The sequence below is a fragment of the Bombus flavifrons genome, chromosome 4 (genome assembly GCF_040668555.2).
Source record: "Bombus flavifrons isolate JBK064 chromosome 4, iyBomFlav1_principal, whole genome shotgun sequence".
In the NCBI taxonomy this organism is placed as follows: domain Eukaryota; kingdom Metazoa; phylum Arthropoda; class Insecta; order Hymenoptera; family Apidae; genus Bombus; species Bombus flavifrons.
The window spans coordinates 8503480-8520154 of NC_138445.1; the positions used below are offsets into that span (position 1 = coordinate 8503480).

The 16675-nt window shown below is 39.4% G+C and overlaps 1 long non-coding RNA gene across 2 annotated transcripts in view; it reads right to left on the reverse strand.

Moving 5' to 3' along the window:
- Nucleotides 1-5912: 5912 nt before the first annotated feature.
- Nucleotides 5913-16675, reverse strand: part of LOC138178842 (uncharacterized) — a 170230-nt gene continuing 159467 nt past the window's right edge. The window contains exons 5-6 of one of the 2 annotated variants that reach the window (XR_011172825.1): nucleotides 6257-6410; nucleotides 5913-5951 (exon numbers count right to left, since the gene is read on the reverse strand). This is a non-coding gene — a long non-coding RNA (uncharacterized LOC138178842). Of the gene's footprint in view, nucleotides 6411-16675 lie in introns of both variants that reach the window. The other variant, XR_011172824.1, reaches the window with a different exon arrangement.

Here is a 16675-nt window from a genome sequence, read left to right on the forward strand (position 1 = left end):
TGAGCGTGCTGAATCTGCAAGTATTAGGTTTTCCGAAAAGTTTCTTTCGTTTTATAAGGAAGTAATGGATACACAATATTTTCCGTTTTATATTATTTTATCGAATTACGTATGATACATTTTGTTCTATCAAAATAAGGATCACAACGTTCGACAGATTAGGTTTCATGTTTGTGTAAAGATGCATCGTTATAAAGGACATGTCTGTAAAAGAAAGACACTTTTCGGACAACCTAATACAATGGTCGACGTAAGTATCGAAACATTTGCAACATATTTGCAACATTGTGTAAATTTGCAAGTAAATCTCTTCAATCGGAAGCGAAATCTTATAGCTCATAAAGGACATAATTTTTGTTTGCAAATTCTCTGACATGTTGCTAAAAGTTCTTCAGTTCCGAAATTGTAGTATTCTAGTTATTTATAGAATTACCCCTGTGCTGATTTTACTACAATTGAAAGACGTCATAATTTTACACGGTAGAATTATAATTTAAAAGAGCAGTGAATAATTATAATAGGTCTATATTCCAAAGTATTTTATTGTTATTTTTGTATTTTATTTGTATTGTATTTATTTAGTAATATGGTAAAGAATTTTAATGCAAACATTACCGTGTAATATATTGCATAATAAATAATATATACAATTTTACAAAATAATTGTACAAAGTAGAATTATAGTTAACACGTGCAACGAACACTTACGAATACGCAAGTAACGACAGTATCCAATCATGGTCCCTAATAACGTTTACCTAAGTCCCAAAGTGATACCTTGACCGTACAAATCGGCACGAACCGAAAAGCGAAGAAGGATATTATCGAAACAATATTTATTATCTTCTCTTCAAATAACTCCTGATGGACAAGGACAAGGACAAGAGAAAAAATTAGGAGGTCCGTAAATCTTCACCGTGACTAGCTTTCTGCCAGTAAAAATTCTTGTGAATCCGTAGAATAACGGCAATAATAAGAGTTAGAAGGTCGTTTTAAAGTAAAGTAATCATCTTGAATGGCTCGTTGCTTGTTTAGGACGGACAACTGTCGAGCAAACTGTCGACCAACGCGGCGTTTCCTTAAAGTCGTTGAAAATTACTGACCAATCGTCTGTTTGGACTGTGCAAGGCGTAAACGGGACAGTTATCCTAAAAACGAAGGACGCCATAAAGTGGCATAATGGACGAGCTTAAAATCATTTTGCTGCCATGACCGGACTAAATATCGTGTTTAACAGTGAAATACGGCCGGCCATGCCGGATGCAATGTAATAAAATGGTAATAAGTAGCTGTGGACACGTGCGCGTTAAGTATCGTTCGGGGGTGGCGTCCGGCTTTAGAAAGTAGTAAATAATTGGATAGTCTGGTCATAGACTGTGATCATGCAATATTTTCTCTTTTCTTTTTTCTCTTTTCTTGCTGTTTCTTTCTTAGACGGGACGATACTTCTATTATCGAAACGTTTAAGTAAATACATCGTCTAAATAATTAGTCCCTTTCTCATATTTTTCGGAAAATAAAAATTACGAACAAAATATATTTTCTCTCCGTTTGTTATATTTTAAAAATATAGATATCGGGTAAATTTGATTGCAACGTAACAAAATTTCAAGTAGCATTTACGTAATATTGCGATTATTAAATAATATCGACAGATAAACGTCCATTAAAATGTTCGCTATTGAAAATTACCTTCGACAATTAAAATTGTTTACCAATATATATCATTAAATTCCGGTAAAAATTACGTCTGCCAATTGATCATATTATTTTTATTGAAAAACTGGCTTTTCGCCATCCAAAAATGCGGATATTCGAATATTCCACTGTTTCGATAATATAATGCAATGCAAATTAGAGAAGTGCAACACATAGATTTCCATTTTAAAATGTTGTTCATCGAGCTGCGAAACAGGTCTTATATCAACATCATATTGAATTCAGCAGAACGTGATGTAACATAATTCTTTTCGTTAATTCATTCGGTCTACACGAGTGTACATATTAATGACTTTTTGATAAAGCAAGTCTCGTAGAATATTTCCATATCCATCGTTGGTCGAAATTCAGCCGGGAAAATAGGCACCTCTCCAGTCAAAGGTTTTCGCGAAACACGAAATTATCGATGGATAAATACTCATTGGCGATTCTTGAATTCAGACTGGTTTGCATTGGAAATAATTTCCACGCTCTCAATGTTCTCGTATTATTATACGAGAGTTGGAGTAAAAATAATTGTGAAAGAATTATATTACGAAATGTTTTATTATATCCATGAATATGATCGTATTTTTAGTTATACATAAGCACACGTTCGAAGGAAAAAATGAAAATAATAGAATATTACTAAAAATAAATCCTAACCTAATTGTTAAAAAAAATGATTACACATTGCTACAAATCAATACAAATTTTTAATAATTTCGCTGTTGTTAGAGTAGACAGAAAATTGATATAGTCACGATATCTGTCATGCACACTGTGGTTAAGTTCACATGCTACTGTTACTACAAATCGACCAAAGTGTCCGTATACTTACGAGTACACTGCATACTTTGATGCAAATGCGTACTTTTATTATCGTTCTTATCTTTTATCTCTAATTTCAGCCTTATCGGCCTAGAAATAGATTTGGCTTACAATTCCTTTCATTTATCCTTCCATACTTAACGTATCTACCTTACCATTTCTCCTTAGTTAACAAATTGCTTATTTACTTAATCTATTCTGTTCTGTGTCTACTTTATTACTACTTAAACCTATCCTTGGTTTTCTTCGTCTTTCTTTTTCTTTTCCAAATCCCAATTTACTGTTTCTTCGCAGTATCTTCTACACCCCCACTTTTTCCAGGCTGCCTCTCAGTATCTCTACCCATCTTGTGCATTCAAAACGCATACATTGCCTACGTTCGAGTTCGTGCACCTATAAAGTTAATTAAACAGTTTGAATAGATTTCATCCACTTTTGCATCTCTGCAATGTTAAATTTTCGTTGAGTAAATGCACAGAAATTTGCAATCCAATTATCAGCGGTGGTGCACGTTCGCTGAAGAACGATGCAACGAACTGAAGGATAAAGATGGAAAAATAACCGGACACTTTTATTGCGTGGAAAGATAGAAAGGAAAGGAAGGTAAAGAGAGCGGCAATCGTTCCATCAGCGACTTCTTGCCGAAAGGTTGGTGAACCACGCAATGTACAGGGTATTTATCGAGTTGCCATTAATAGTCGTGAAACACGATGTCGCGCGCACAGTTGCTTGTGCTTGAGTGGAGGCCACTTAAGAAGGCTGAGAGAAACAAGCCTCGGCAAGGTGCAAGGATATACGAAAGACGATGATCGCCAGCAGCTGTTGATGCTCGGAAGAGGACGATAGTGGGTCTAGTTCCCTCGTACGACGAGAACCGAAGTGTTAACGACAAGCTGCTAACACGGTAGACGATAAGGGATGTGGGAGGGTGGTTTTCGAGCGCGATCCACTTGGAGAACTGGAAAACTTTCAGGCGGTTCGACAAAAAGTTGACTCGTTAAATATGAAAACCGGAAGACAACGCGAGACGTTGTACTTCGGAAGAAGAGGCGCTTCTCTATTCTTGGTCCAGGAAGCATTCGAGAGGGTGACACGAGGATAAAAAACGGACCAGGATACGGCGAGTGTTTCTTTTTTGGTTTCGCGGATGGTTAGAACGATACTGTGAATATTTCTGAATTATGGTTACGTTTTTTATTTCTCGATTTATTATTTACCACGTTACTTATTTATTGCATGTTATTTATTTCTAGAACTATATCGTCATTTTATTACAGGTGTTTCATGTCGATCCTTCGTTCAGGAGGCGTCGAGAAGGGTAGAATTAACACTGAAACTACCGATAGTTAACATGAAGCTATTTTTACCAAAACCAGTCAAAATGACTCCGTAAAAAATACGTAATAATAGAATATTTTTATATTTATTGATTTATTACTTTCTTACAGAAGCAATTCCGTGTTATGTAGTACATTTTTGATATCATTAATCAATCTGCGATCATGATCCTTAAACGAGGAGTGGCACATTTATAAAATTGTAGAACTAATCATTTTGACTGGTGTGGTAGTTCTAGTATTAAGGAGTATCTTTCTCCTGAAAATTAAATTACTATACATTCCTATCGATTATTCCGCGTGTTGTGTACCGCGTATTTCATATCGCATGTAATCGTTAATTCAAACAAATTTAAGAAATCATCCTTGTCTGCCTTCGAAACCATTAATAACTGTATTTAGATATCTGTGCATGCTGTAAACACGGGAAGAAACGGAACGTTACATCGTCAGTCATAAACCCCTTAACAACACGTGTCGCGCTATCAATTACTATACAGAAGAATTCCAATACGAAGTGGATGATCGACTAAACACAACAGGAAGATACAAGAGGAGCGGAGAGAGAATACGAACGTGGAAGTAGAGAAGAAAAATTCGTTAGATGGTTTTCTAGTATCGGACAGCGTTGTCGGTTTTAATGGCAGCTGAACCACTCCCATAGGCCGCGAGAGTACCTGAAATATCGATCTAGACTGGGAACATCTTGAATTCTGGTACCCAGGTAGAGGCATCGTGTACACTGATTCCGAGCGGGCAGACGATAAGACTTCCTTCTGCTTCATCCTCTTTTTCCCTCTTTAGGTAGTTGGTCCTGGTCCCGGGGATCCGTGGTCGGTGTGCATCAACATCTCGTCGGCCAGCCTCTCTTCCATGCTCGCTCTCTCAAGTGGGCCAATGTGAACGGGGCTTTGTGATGGCATAACGAGCGTAGAGAGCCTCTCCCATGCCCCGTGTAATCTGGTCTTCGGGTAATTGTACGTTATACGTCCAGAGAGAGAGAGAGGCTAGCGAGAGTTTGCGAAAAATCGTGGCTCATTCGGGTACAGTCAGAAGTCCTTCCTCTCCGATGTGGTACTCGAAGAAGACGAAGAGAACGACGATGAAGAATAGAGAGAGACAGACAGACAGACAGAAAGAGACAAGGACAAGAGAGGATCGCGAGGAGAAAAGCTGCAAGGAAGAAGGCAACTACGAAGAACGATGAAGAAGAAGAAGAAGATGAAACGAAGGAAAAGGAAGAATATACGTACAGCGAAGAGGTAAGAGAGAAGCAAGAGGGGAAGCCGGTGGAAGAGGTGTATAGGAAGAGAAGGGAGAATGGAGGATGGAGAAGGAGAGAACAGTGTGTGAGAATGCTATCAGTGGACTCTTCTCGACCCGAGGACCACACCGCGAGACCACCGTGCGTGCCTTCGCCTCTCTTCGCCAATATATCCGTGATCAAACATCGAAGCGAGTGGGTAAATACGTGAGTTACTACGATCGGACCAATTTTCTTACTGTCTCGCTCGGGCCCAAATTGGAACAGTTATCGGGAACGTCACGTCGACGTTTCTTATCGGGCTGCTCGCGTCCATTGGGTTTTAGTCATCCTAGGAGCACAAACGCCGGAGAACACGAACCAGGGAGACGGATCGATGTTATAGTAAATTCTGTACGATGTGAAACAGGTTGAAATTTACGAGGGGCAAATTTCACGCGGCTACGCGATCAACGACGCGTTCGATGCGCTCGTTGGCTCTCTGATTTCAATCGCCGGATGGTTGAATTGAAGGGTGAGATAGAGTAGGGTTGGTGTCATTGATATAGATTTGTAAATACGGGGGTGGGTTGCTCCAATTTGATTGATCTTATGAGATTTCGATTCACGAATCGTTCTTTATTTATTTTTCAGTTACTAACAGCATTGTAATGTATTTAGTAACGTGGTATGTTGTTTAAGAATGATAGAAGATCTTTCGTATCTGATTTTGGAAAGTTTCTACCTCAGTTTTCTAGCAATGATGGGATACAGATTGGTAAACGATCGCATTTTAACGATCTGTTCGTTCTGACTAGATTTTTATCGTCCTGTCTAAATATCTGTAAATGATATAATTTTCTTGATGTAATCTTCACATATCTTTTCCTTGACTCGGTTTTCTCAGTTAGCATCATCATTATAGCTTAGAACATTGTTTAAAAATGTCACAGGCTCACTGCCAGTATATTTCTAAAGATACGTGCTACATAAGTCAAATATTCTACAGCAGATCGTTGCACGTGATTCGTTTCGAAAGAATCCGACTTTATTTTTGTTGTATAAATTCCGTGAAAACATCCGGGATTAAATGTCGTAGCAGATAACTACATGCGTGAAATACCGGAGACCGTGTCATTTTTCTTACCGCTTTTTCTCCATTCTTGCTTTAGTCTCTCTATAAATCAAATTCGCAAAGTAGAACAACTCTATAATACTAAAAGTCAACGTAGAATTCTTCCGGCTTGAATCAGCTTCCCTCGTTAGGGCGCACGTAATGCTAATCTTCGAACGTGACGCTTCTGAAAAAGAAACCACAGGAAATCGTAAAACATCACGACAATGGAGCCGGACTACGTTTATGAGACATCGCTAAAATTATTCTTAGCACTCTGAAGTATTTTTCATGCACAACTATAACATCCAAGTATAACAGATACAATGACGCGCAAATCATTTTTCCAGCCGCTGTACCTTTACTACTTATCCATAAATCTGCCAACAAATGTAGTCCACAGATTGAGAATTACATCCGCGAGTTATCCCGCAACCATCCCCTATGAAGTAGCCCACAATTTTATAAATTCAATTTACGTTTGATCCTTGATTTCGACAAAGTAAGTTTTGTTAAACTAGCCGGCAGATAACAAATACGGCCCACAACAACCACAAACGTGCAAACAGTTCGATAAAAGCTTCTAACTGCTCCTAAATCTCTTGGATCACAGTTGATTTTCATCTCCCGAGGGCGTTTTCCTAAGCGATAGCAGACACCAACTTGCTCGACTCGTTAGCAAAGGCGCGGCAATCGATCAGAGCTTGGTATCCATCGGATACAAAGAAGATACAAAGAGCCGCGAGCCTTAGTTAATAAAATACACCGTTAGCAGGAAACATAAACGTCGCTTTTACCCGCGTATCGGGTCCTCTTCGTAAACCTCTCTCGTGTGCTCGATCTAGGAACATCGTAATAACCTCTCTCTCTCTCTCTCTTCCTCACTCTCTCTAACTCTCTTGCTCCCTCTTCCTGCCTCGTGGACACTCTGGTTTCCCGGCAAGAACCGCTCGTCCAATTACTGATTAACGATCTCGCCTCCGTAGAAAATAATTATAAAAGTTCGAAGAATTCCACTTAACCCTAGGGGCGCATTGCGCGACACCGATGAAAGAAGAGGATCAACACAACCCTTTCCCCCTTCGTTCTCTCGGTTCATCGAGGCCTCAAGGTACGATCCCGACCTACGACCCTTCAGGCAAAGGTTTGGTTTATACGTTGGTTTCGATCGACAAGCGGCACCCATGAGGCGATAAATCGCGTCGAAACCACCGTCCTGGCTGATACCTCAGTTCCTTTCTGATGATCCTGTGATCATACACGGCGTGGCTCGTTTAATGATGTGACGAGGAACGTGCGCCAGCCACGAAGAGGAACGCCACGCCGAACCAGAAACGTGTCTTCGGTTTGCCGAATGTACTGAAGCTTATCCCCCTTGGTTTCCGGGAGAGAAGCGAGTTCGCAGATGGGGTAGCATCTCCCGTGGCCCGTTCGATTCAGATGGAAACGCGTCGGTGATAAATTATCGTAAGGTGCGAAGTATCATATTTTATGCGCGGCATCCTCGACGTCTACCCTCCGACGTTTCGCGCTTCCTCCTTAGGAGAGGCGCGCGTTATATTTGTTTTTGATTTTTTGCGGTTTTTTCGTCTTTTATGGGTAGTGGCTATAACTTTCTGAGAGTTCGGTATGCGCTGCTTTATGAGTATAAGATGAAATGTTCCGAAAATGATTTGGTAGTTGAAATAGAGATAAGATGTTGATATTATGATTACTGATGATTAGAGCGTAGAACTTTTATTGAAAGAGACAGAATTAATTTGTTAAACATCGTTGAAATTGCCAAGAACGTACTGCTGTAAATTTATGAGATTCCTGGAAATTGTTCATTTTAACCACCCTATCGTTAAATTGTTATATCCAGAATTAAATTAATACGATTCTTTAGATGAATTTCATTTCCTTGGCTTGATGTTTTTTTTATGTTTAGTATAGAAAAAAGGGAATATACGATAGGAATGGAAGATTGTATAAATTTTTGAAGAAATTTAGTACGCTGTAACCGGTGTTTATTTTTATCGATAAATTAATTCATTTAATTTAATAAACAGTTTCTTTACCGAGATAACAAACATCGATCGTTTGCATTCATGTAGGAAGTAGATGTGAATTCTCTGAGGAACTTTCCAAGATTTTCACTTGGAGATAAACATCGTAGCATATCCTGTATCGTTGAACGTGATCCAGAGAGGATTGTAATATTGGACGATTTTACAGAACGAATCAAGTTTTGACATTATTATTCTGGGAGAGGATATTGGTAAAAGCAGTATTAAAATAGAAAAAGAAATTATTTGGTTATCTTAATAAAGAAAAAAGTGACTGGGTATTTCCCATTCCACACGAAGATCTCTATTCATCACCACGATATCCTGTTTTAGAATTTAAACGAGCAATCGCGGCGCGAATGAAAAATATGGTCGCGAGCTGCATGAAAGTTCGCGCGAAAGCAATTACGGAATCATGACTGAAAGCGGACGTATTGAACATCAAGAACGCTGTGGCATACTAAATAACCCATACAGATAATCAAAGTGTCAAAACATTATCAAGATCCGATCTCAAACACTTACGAAATCTTAAACAACACACGGTGTGGCAGAAACGTTTCAACAACTACGCTATTGATTGTTTTAAATATTCCAATCATATAATGCAATAAACAATACGTACCTAGACATGAGAATTGATCAGAATTTTAAGAGATATGAGATCAACGATGGTTATAGATTATTCGCTTTCTTGCTTTTTTAAATATGAAATGTTCGATTGAAGAACTCTAATTTTTAGAATTTGAAGTTCTTAATCTTGAAATTATTCACGAATACGAGTCAACAGCGAAGACGATGACTCGTTTAAACGACCGTGCCAATCTACATTTCAAATATCCTAATTAAAAATATATAAAATTTATCATAGACTTGCGGAAGAGTTAAATTTCGTCGTTTAAATAATTCGCGACGTCCAACTATAAATCAGCATTCCTTTTAATCACCATGACTGTGTATCTTTGTGACAAATTATGACAAAATATTTCTAATTATTTAAAATATTCCAATTGCATGTATCAGTGTAACGATCAGTCACAATCTCGGAGCTCATAAAATCAACAGAATTTAAATACCGTTCATTTCTCGAGCTTTACAACATCGAACAAGGTCTCGATTTCGAGAGCCGGTAATTTTCACCATCCGAAATTCTTAACCTTTAAATCATTCGTGACTCGCAACCATGAAACAGTATTCGTTAAAAGCGGTGATTCGAAAGAATCGTTTCGCTCGAAAAATCGCCAGAAGTCACCGATCCTTTCATTCGGACTCATCATCAGGCCGCTAGTTAGTCAAACACGGCATCAGCCGTCTCCTCTACATGTAAGCAGAAGCGGCGCGAGCAACTTTACACCCCGGAATTATATACGAAAATTTCATCGTTCGGTAGATATTCGTGGAGCACGCGTGCAACCAGGCGGCAAATTAACCAGAGTCCATAAAAACCGGTTCGATATCCTGCCCTGTGGAGACCTTACTCGCAAACAAAGTTGGACAGAGTACAGTAAGCGAGAGGCCAGCCAGGCCACGAACCGATTCCGGGCTCTGCACGTACGATTGCAAATCAACGTTCGCGCGGATCTGACCAGGCGTTTTCCGCGCACGTACAACACGCGTTTCCTTTTACGTGGCTCACCAGCTTCGCTCCAACGTATCGCGTGTATACATTCGTGCGAACACGCACAAACATTCTTACCACCCTTGCGTGTTTATACAGGGTGTGCTGAAACTAGCTGTATAATTGCCCATGGACTGGCTGATTCTGTGATTATTCGTGAGATCGTATTTCCGATTAGATTGTATTTTTAATATTATTGTTAGAATTTAGGTTCTAGTTACTAAGAGGAGATCTAACTCGGGAAAATATATTACCTTCTCCATACAATTTCTTGGATCATTTTCCGTATATTTATTTATTTAAGTCTCGAATAAGCGGTTCGTAGAGCAATTCTTTGGCATAATTCCTTTATTCGTGGAGCTACCAACTTGTATTCTCGCGAAAGAATAGGTCGAATGTATGGAAAATAATCTCATTCCTGTGGAGTTTGCTTATCAGGGGAATTGAGAGCTGGAAATTTGTGGAGTATACGTTTGCGAATCAAACGTTTCGATGTATTTTCGCATATATTATAGAACAGTGTCTTGTCAATTGTCTACTTACATCCGAATTAATAAAATTGTCCAAAATTCACGCCTACTTGACAATTCGTCTATTCGATTAAAATTCGTTCTAATTCCATTTCTCAAGAAAATTTAATTAGCCGGCCCATGTTATGTGTCGCTGGCGAAAAGAATACGAATTCACGATGACACAATGCAAATTCTAAATAGAATCTAATATCATTGCGAGAAAGCAACAGTTCTTTTTAGCCCTTGCTCCACAAAGTAGCATCGGACTCGGTTTCCTCGGTTTACGAGTCATTGAGGATAGAACAAACGGTTCGGAACCAGAGCGACGAAGCATCTGATCGAAATTCTTTCCAAAATCGAAGGATCATTTAGAAATTTCCCATTCCACGCTTTCGACTTGCTTTCTCCCGCAACAGAATAACCCCGTAACCCATTGCACCACCACTTACGGAACACCCTGTATATGTGCCTCTGTACGCAGGCTGGCGGAACCCGCGCGCCAATCTTAATACCGTCATTTTTCGGATTCACCGATAATTCCGGGCAGATAGTCTCACGAAGATAAGGCAAGAACCTCCACGCAGGTGCCTCGCGGCTGATTCTCTGTTGGAGGGATTGGGGGTGGCAGGACACGGACTTCTCGTCCGCCGTTGCATGAACAAGAATCGCTGCTTACGAAACGAAAGGGAGAGCGTAGAACTACGAATAAAACGGAGATAGAGACAAATAGATGGATAGATAGATAGATAGATAGATAGATAGATAGATAGAGAAAGAGAGAGAGAGAGAGAGAGAGAGAGAGAGAGCGAGGTTAAGGTGAATCTGAAGGGAAGACAACAAGCACAGCGTATAGTCCGTATCCCTTTGTTCGACGCGTGGCAAGATAAATTCAGCTAATAAATGACCGGGGGCTATTTACCGTGGCGGTAGCGCCTCGTTATCCGGCTCAGACTCGTATATATACGCTCGCACACAGTCTCATCGTGTTTTGCAGCATTTTGAGCACGGCTCAGTATCGGTAAGAGGCCGATAAATCTTGGTGCTGGACTCCTCCAGGCTCCCTCTCTCTCTCTCTCTCTCTCTCTCTCTCTCTCTCACACACACACACTCTCTCCTTTCTTCTAAAGTCATCCTTGGTCTCCGTGAGATGTTGTTCGTTCATGCTCTCTGCTCTCTGGATAGACTTCACCCCTCTGTGTCTTAACTCCGATCGTTTGCTTTCTTGAATCTTCCTCCTTCTATGAATGGCATTTTTCGAATAACTGAGACTATATCAGCTTGTAAGTATCCAAACTGTTTGCGGTGGATCGGTTGTAATAATTAACAAGCGAATTTTGTTAACACTTTGACTGCCACGCCGAAATCACATGTTTCGCTGAGGACGCCACGGGAGTATTTTTATTATTCAAAGCATATAATGGCAAAATAATAATAAATTGATGATATAAGACAACATTCTTCCCCAGTGGACCGTTTAACTTATTGATGATCACGGGTGACCACCGTGGCGCCTTGGTAACAGTTGATAGCGACATATTATAACAAGGCTTCGCTTATTTCAACAAACCATTCGCATTCGTTATTTCGTGTAAGCAAAACGTCCAGAATATATTGTTGAAACGTGTAGAAGATATTAGTAAACGGTATTTGCTCATTCCATATATAATAGTAAGGTATGTTCGCACTTCTAACTGCAACTATATGATTGTAAAGCGGCATTTGCGATTATTTTCTAAGGTGTGTTTATAATAATATTCGTAGATTAGCTCTCAAAGATATGGATACAAGCACAGTGCACCGTTAGATGCAAGATTTGTTCTTATTTTTTTTTTTTTATTGATGTTCTAATGAAAATGTTTAATTGTTCAATGGGGCACTTTTTATTTCAAAGTATCTTCTATTTATCGGTTATATTTAAAATGCCCTAACTGTCAATTTTCATTCAATTTTTACAATTGTAAGAAGTTCAAGCGCTCCGCTCACCAATGACCAACGTGGCAGTCAAAGTGTTAAGGGACTCTTGTAGAAGAGGAATTTTTAAATGCGTTGAACAATCACGCATACGTATATGGGAAGTTCGTAGCGTTTTTGCCATGAGCTATCAAATAACGAAAAGATTAATAGAAATACCGTTCTAGTTCGATAATAGGCAACGTCGAAGGGGAAGATGGAAAATTAGTTAGCCAAGTAAAGGTTTCTTCTTTTCAAAAGTGTAGGTACGAGACGTTTATTGCAAGCATATATGTAGTAAAAAATTAGTATAAAGCGTTAACGATCAATAATAAATACTAAAGATGATTCCGCTATTTACATCTTAAATATCTCATAGCTTCCACGTACGAGACAACCGTGTCTTACTGTAGCGCTAAAGAAACTTCAAAATCTTCCATATAATAAAAGAAATATGTTCACAAAATGTATCTACAAGTATTGGAATACTTTTTATGGCGCTACTGTGTCTACAACGATTATAAAGGATGAAATTATTGCAGTTTGATTTATCTCGAATTCTACGATTAAAATACATCTTGCCAGTTCAACCAATTGCCCTAATACTCTTAATCCTTAGCGTATATAAAAAGAAGGCTCATCGCTAGTAATGCTGCGATAGAAACTATTAAAATATATCATGTCAGAAATAAGCAAGTGCCCCAATACTTTTGATCGTCAGCGTATATAAGACTCAAGAATCGCGCTATAATGGACAATATCGGTGCTCGGAGTATGTAGCTTCCAGCCTTTTCCAGCTAGTGGTCAACCGAAGTGCACAACTGCACACGCGACCATGCACACACACATGTGCAACGTAGAAGTAAAGAAAGTACTGTTATGTGCGGTACTTACGAGGGCGGGTGGGTCCTCGTCGTGAGGACTAAGCCCGCTATCGCAAGATCAGCGTCCGTCTTAATTATCGCCCTTACTATCCTCCTCGAACATCCTACGTCTGTCTCATTCGCTCTTACACTCTTCTCAGGCCGTTGTATCGCTTCGATGGAAGCGAAGCAACTCTCTGCGCTCAGAACCGTTTCGCTTCGTCGTTCTCCACGTTGGCGATCTCACGATGGTTCTCTTCTACCTTCTTCCCCATGAAGGAGCAACCTTCGTCTGCAACGCGCACCTTCAGCCGGTAGGACAATATCTCTGGCACCGGGCTGCGATACATCAGCTTGTTGCGAAGCGTGATAGGGCGAGGTGGATGGAATTCGGAAAAATCCGCGTGGAACATCCGCAGGGAGAAAACGGAGGCGATCCCAGGCGGTTGTGTCGTGTCGCGTTGTGTAGTGGATTCTAGATAAAGCGAGGTTTGCGCGGTCGAGGGAACCTTCCCAGGGAAAGGACAACGGTTATCTCGTGCTTATGATCCACTCGTCGCGTGTTGATAAAACCAACCGCGGCCTGAATGGGAATCGGTGGCCGGCCAACGTTTTACGTTTCCTTGGACGATAGCCCAGTCCGCAAATTTGCTCGGTGATAAGCACCTTCTGTTTGAGCTGCGCGCTGATAAGACGATGTAGGAGGGGAGAGTTTGAGTCGGTTTTAGTCGCAAAGGACATGTTTGCAATCGTTTATGGCTTGATTATTTCATTGGTTTTATACTTGTATTTGTTTTATTTTATTTTATATTCTACTTTATTGTATCTTACATTTATGTTTATCTATATATATTTTTTCATCGTGTTGACTGTTTGAAATCGAGTATAATATCTATTTAAAGATATTTAAAAGGAAGAGAGATATTATTCTCTGAAATAGATTCGATTATAATAAATCAGAGGTAAGATTCAGTGCGAATAAATGACTGTTCTGAATATATAAACATTCCGAATATTCCTCGTTCGTGAAAATTAGGACTCTTGCAGGAAACGATTAAAAATTTGTAAGAGTTATTATTCTATTTGAAACTTAAAAGTTAGAGTCCACATATTCGATATTATGAAAAAAAACTCATTAATTATGTACAATAAAATGAAATCCATCTTTTCTTTGTACTTATTTCCATATTATTATTGAATTCTCCGCATTTCTATTATAAGCTTTATCTTTATTCAGGTTCCACTTCGAAAAAATACAAAATTGCATAAGTATTCACTATTTAACGATGTGGGTCAATTATCAAATTTCGCCTCATCGCCATCGGATACGTCAATTTTTCAGAAATAAACCTCACCTTCCTCGATCAATAAAAGTTTCACCAATCAACAACAAATATTTGATATCCTTTACTGGCGCATCCACCCAGAATACCACGAAGCCATCGAATACGACGAACGATTTGGACTGTAACTTTTGCGAGTTTCACCGTGATTCTCTGCCACTTCAGTGAACAATCTCCAGTATAAACGTTGAGAAAAGAGGGTGGAGCACTATCGTAATCCAGTGAAATAGTATAGCACCTGCCCATTAACCGGGCCCATTCGCAATCGGAGAATTCCTGCGTTTAGGTAATTCGAACCGCACAACAGAGTCTGCGGCTTAAATATCCCGTGTCAGGCGGTTTGAACTGGCCATTCCCGAAACCGCGAACCGCCGCAAGTATTTATCCAAATTACACGACGACCGTGCCGGAATGTAGCTCCGTCTGCGACGACCCTCTCTGTGCGAAACGTTCCCCTTTCGATCGTTTTATTGGAGAAGGCGACACAAGAAGAAGAATCAAATTCAACGAGCAGTAGCTTACTAAAACAGTTGAACATTTGCAGAACACATTTCATGAATATATCATTATACGCATGTTATACGAAACGCATTCTGGAAGTTCATTAATACCGTAACGAGATATCGTAATTATCATGATTTATACGTATGCATTTACAGATATATTATTCCATTGTTCTGTGCTTAATGGATTAATTTCAACAATAATAAAAAATGATTCTATGGTTATTCTCTCAGTTTGTACTCTTCAATGTTCGATATATCGACCAATTGGCTATAGTTTCTGTACAGTTGATACGAATAAATGATTTCGAGGATTTCTTTGTCAATGTCCGATAGACCAGGTATATTCGATCATTAGACTAGGATTTTCACGCATCAATGGGAGAATTAAAAGTACAGAAATACAGAGAAGAAATACAGAGATGTAAAACATACGAAATACCTAAAATATAATACTCTCCGTAATATTTCCTATGTAAAAATAACATTCTCTAAAGATTATATTTTTTAAATATCTTCGTAAAAACATAAATCTGCACAAATATTCGCAGCCTACTCGTTACAATACTATTGGATACTATTGAAATTCCAGAATGGTTTATACAGCGCATACGACACATCCGTAGAAGTAACCTACGATAAAGTGTCCAAATACTTTCGCCAGCCATTGTAGAAGAAACAGAAGGAAAGATAAAACGAAACCCAAAAAGAGCACGAAAAGAGTACGAGAGAGGGCAGGTCGTTTTAATAATTCACACGGCAGCCGATACGGCCGCGGAAAATAAAGATGTAGGCCCAGGACGGCCATTTTTCCTCGTTAATTGAAGCAAGCAAACCCTTTTGCTTGGTAGATCACGATAAGCTTCGAGATCCACCAACCAAACAACGGCGAACAGGGCCCTGGTTTGTGTAGAGGAGCGGCTTCTTCGTTCGCCTTCCTCTACCGTGTACAGGCTGCTTCCTGTCCGCTAACCATTTCTCTTTCCACCGTGTACGAATACACATCCTCGTGCATTGTGCACACGATAATGACGAAGAACGGGGAAGAAAATTATCTATTATCCCTCGGGGGAGGAGTGAGCCGATCTTCGACAGGACTGGACCAACCGAAGTAGGAGAACCAACTGGGTATTCCTTCTCCTATATATATAGAAATATAGAAATATAAATATAGAAATATAATATATATTATGAAAGGACATCGGGGCCATTTTTGTGGAGTTTTTGGGAAGACCCCCAATACTTTAGTCTAGACTTTTCATTATAGCCGTACTTAAATAATAAAACTTAGAAGTAATTGTTTATTATTTAATCCGATTAGGTGTGCCCGAGATTTATAACAATAGGCTTGGGCTCGAAGTGATATAACGGGTCGCTGAACATAGCCACGGTCATAGAATGGACGTTTTTACCTAACAAAGGTATGGAGTAATTGTATAGCTCTCCTTAAAAATATAGTTGACCGGAGGGGTACAGAGAGATACGGAGAAGAGTATATAAATGCAGTTCAACTTGGACTGAGAGGACTAGTTGAGTTCTACTTGTACTGTGTACAAGTAAGTTGAGTTACACTTGAATTGTGGACAAGTAAGTTCAGTTCGACTTAGACTTTGGA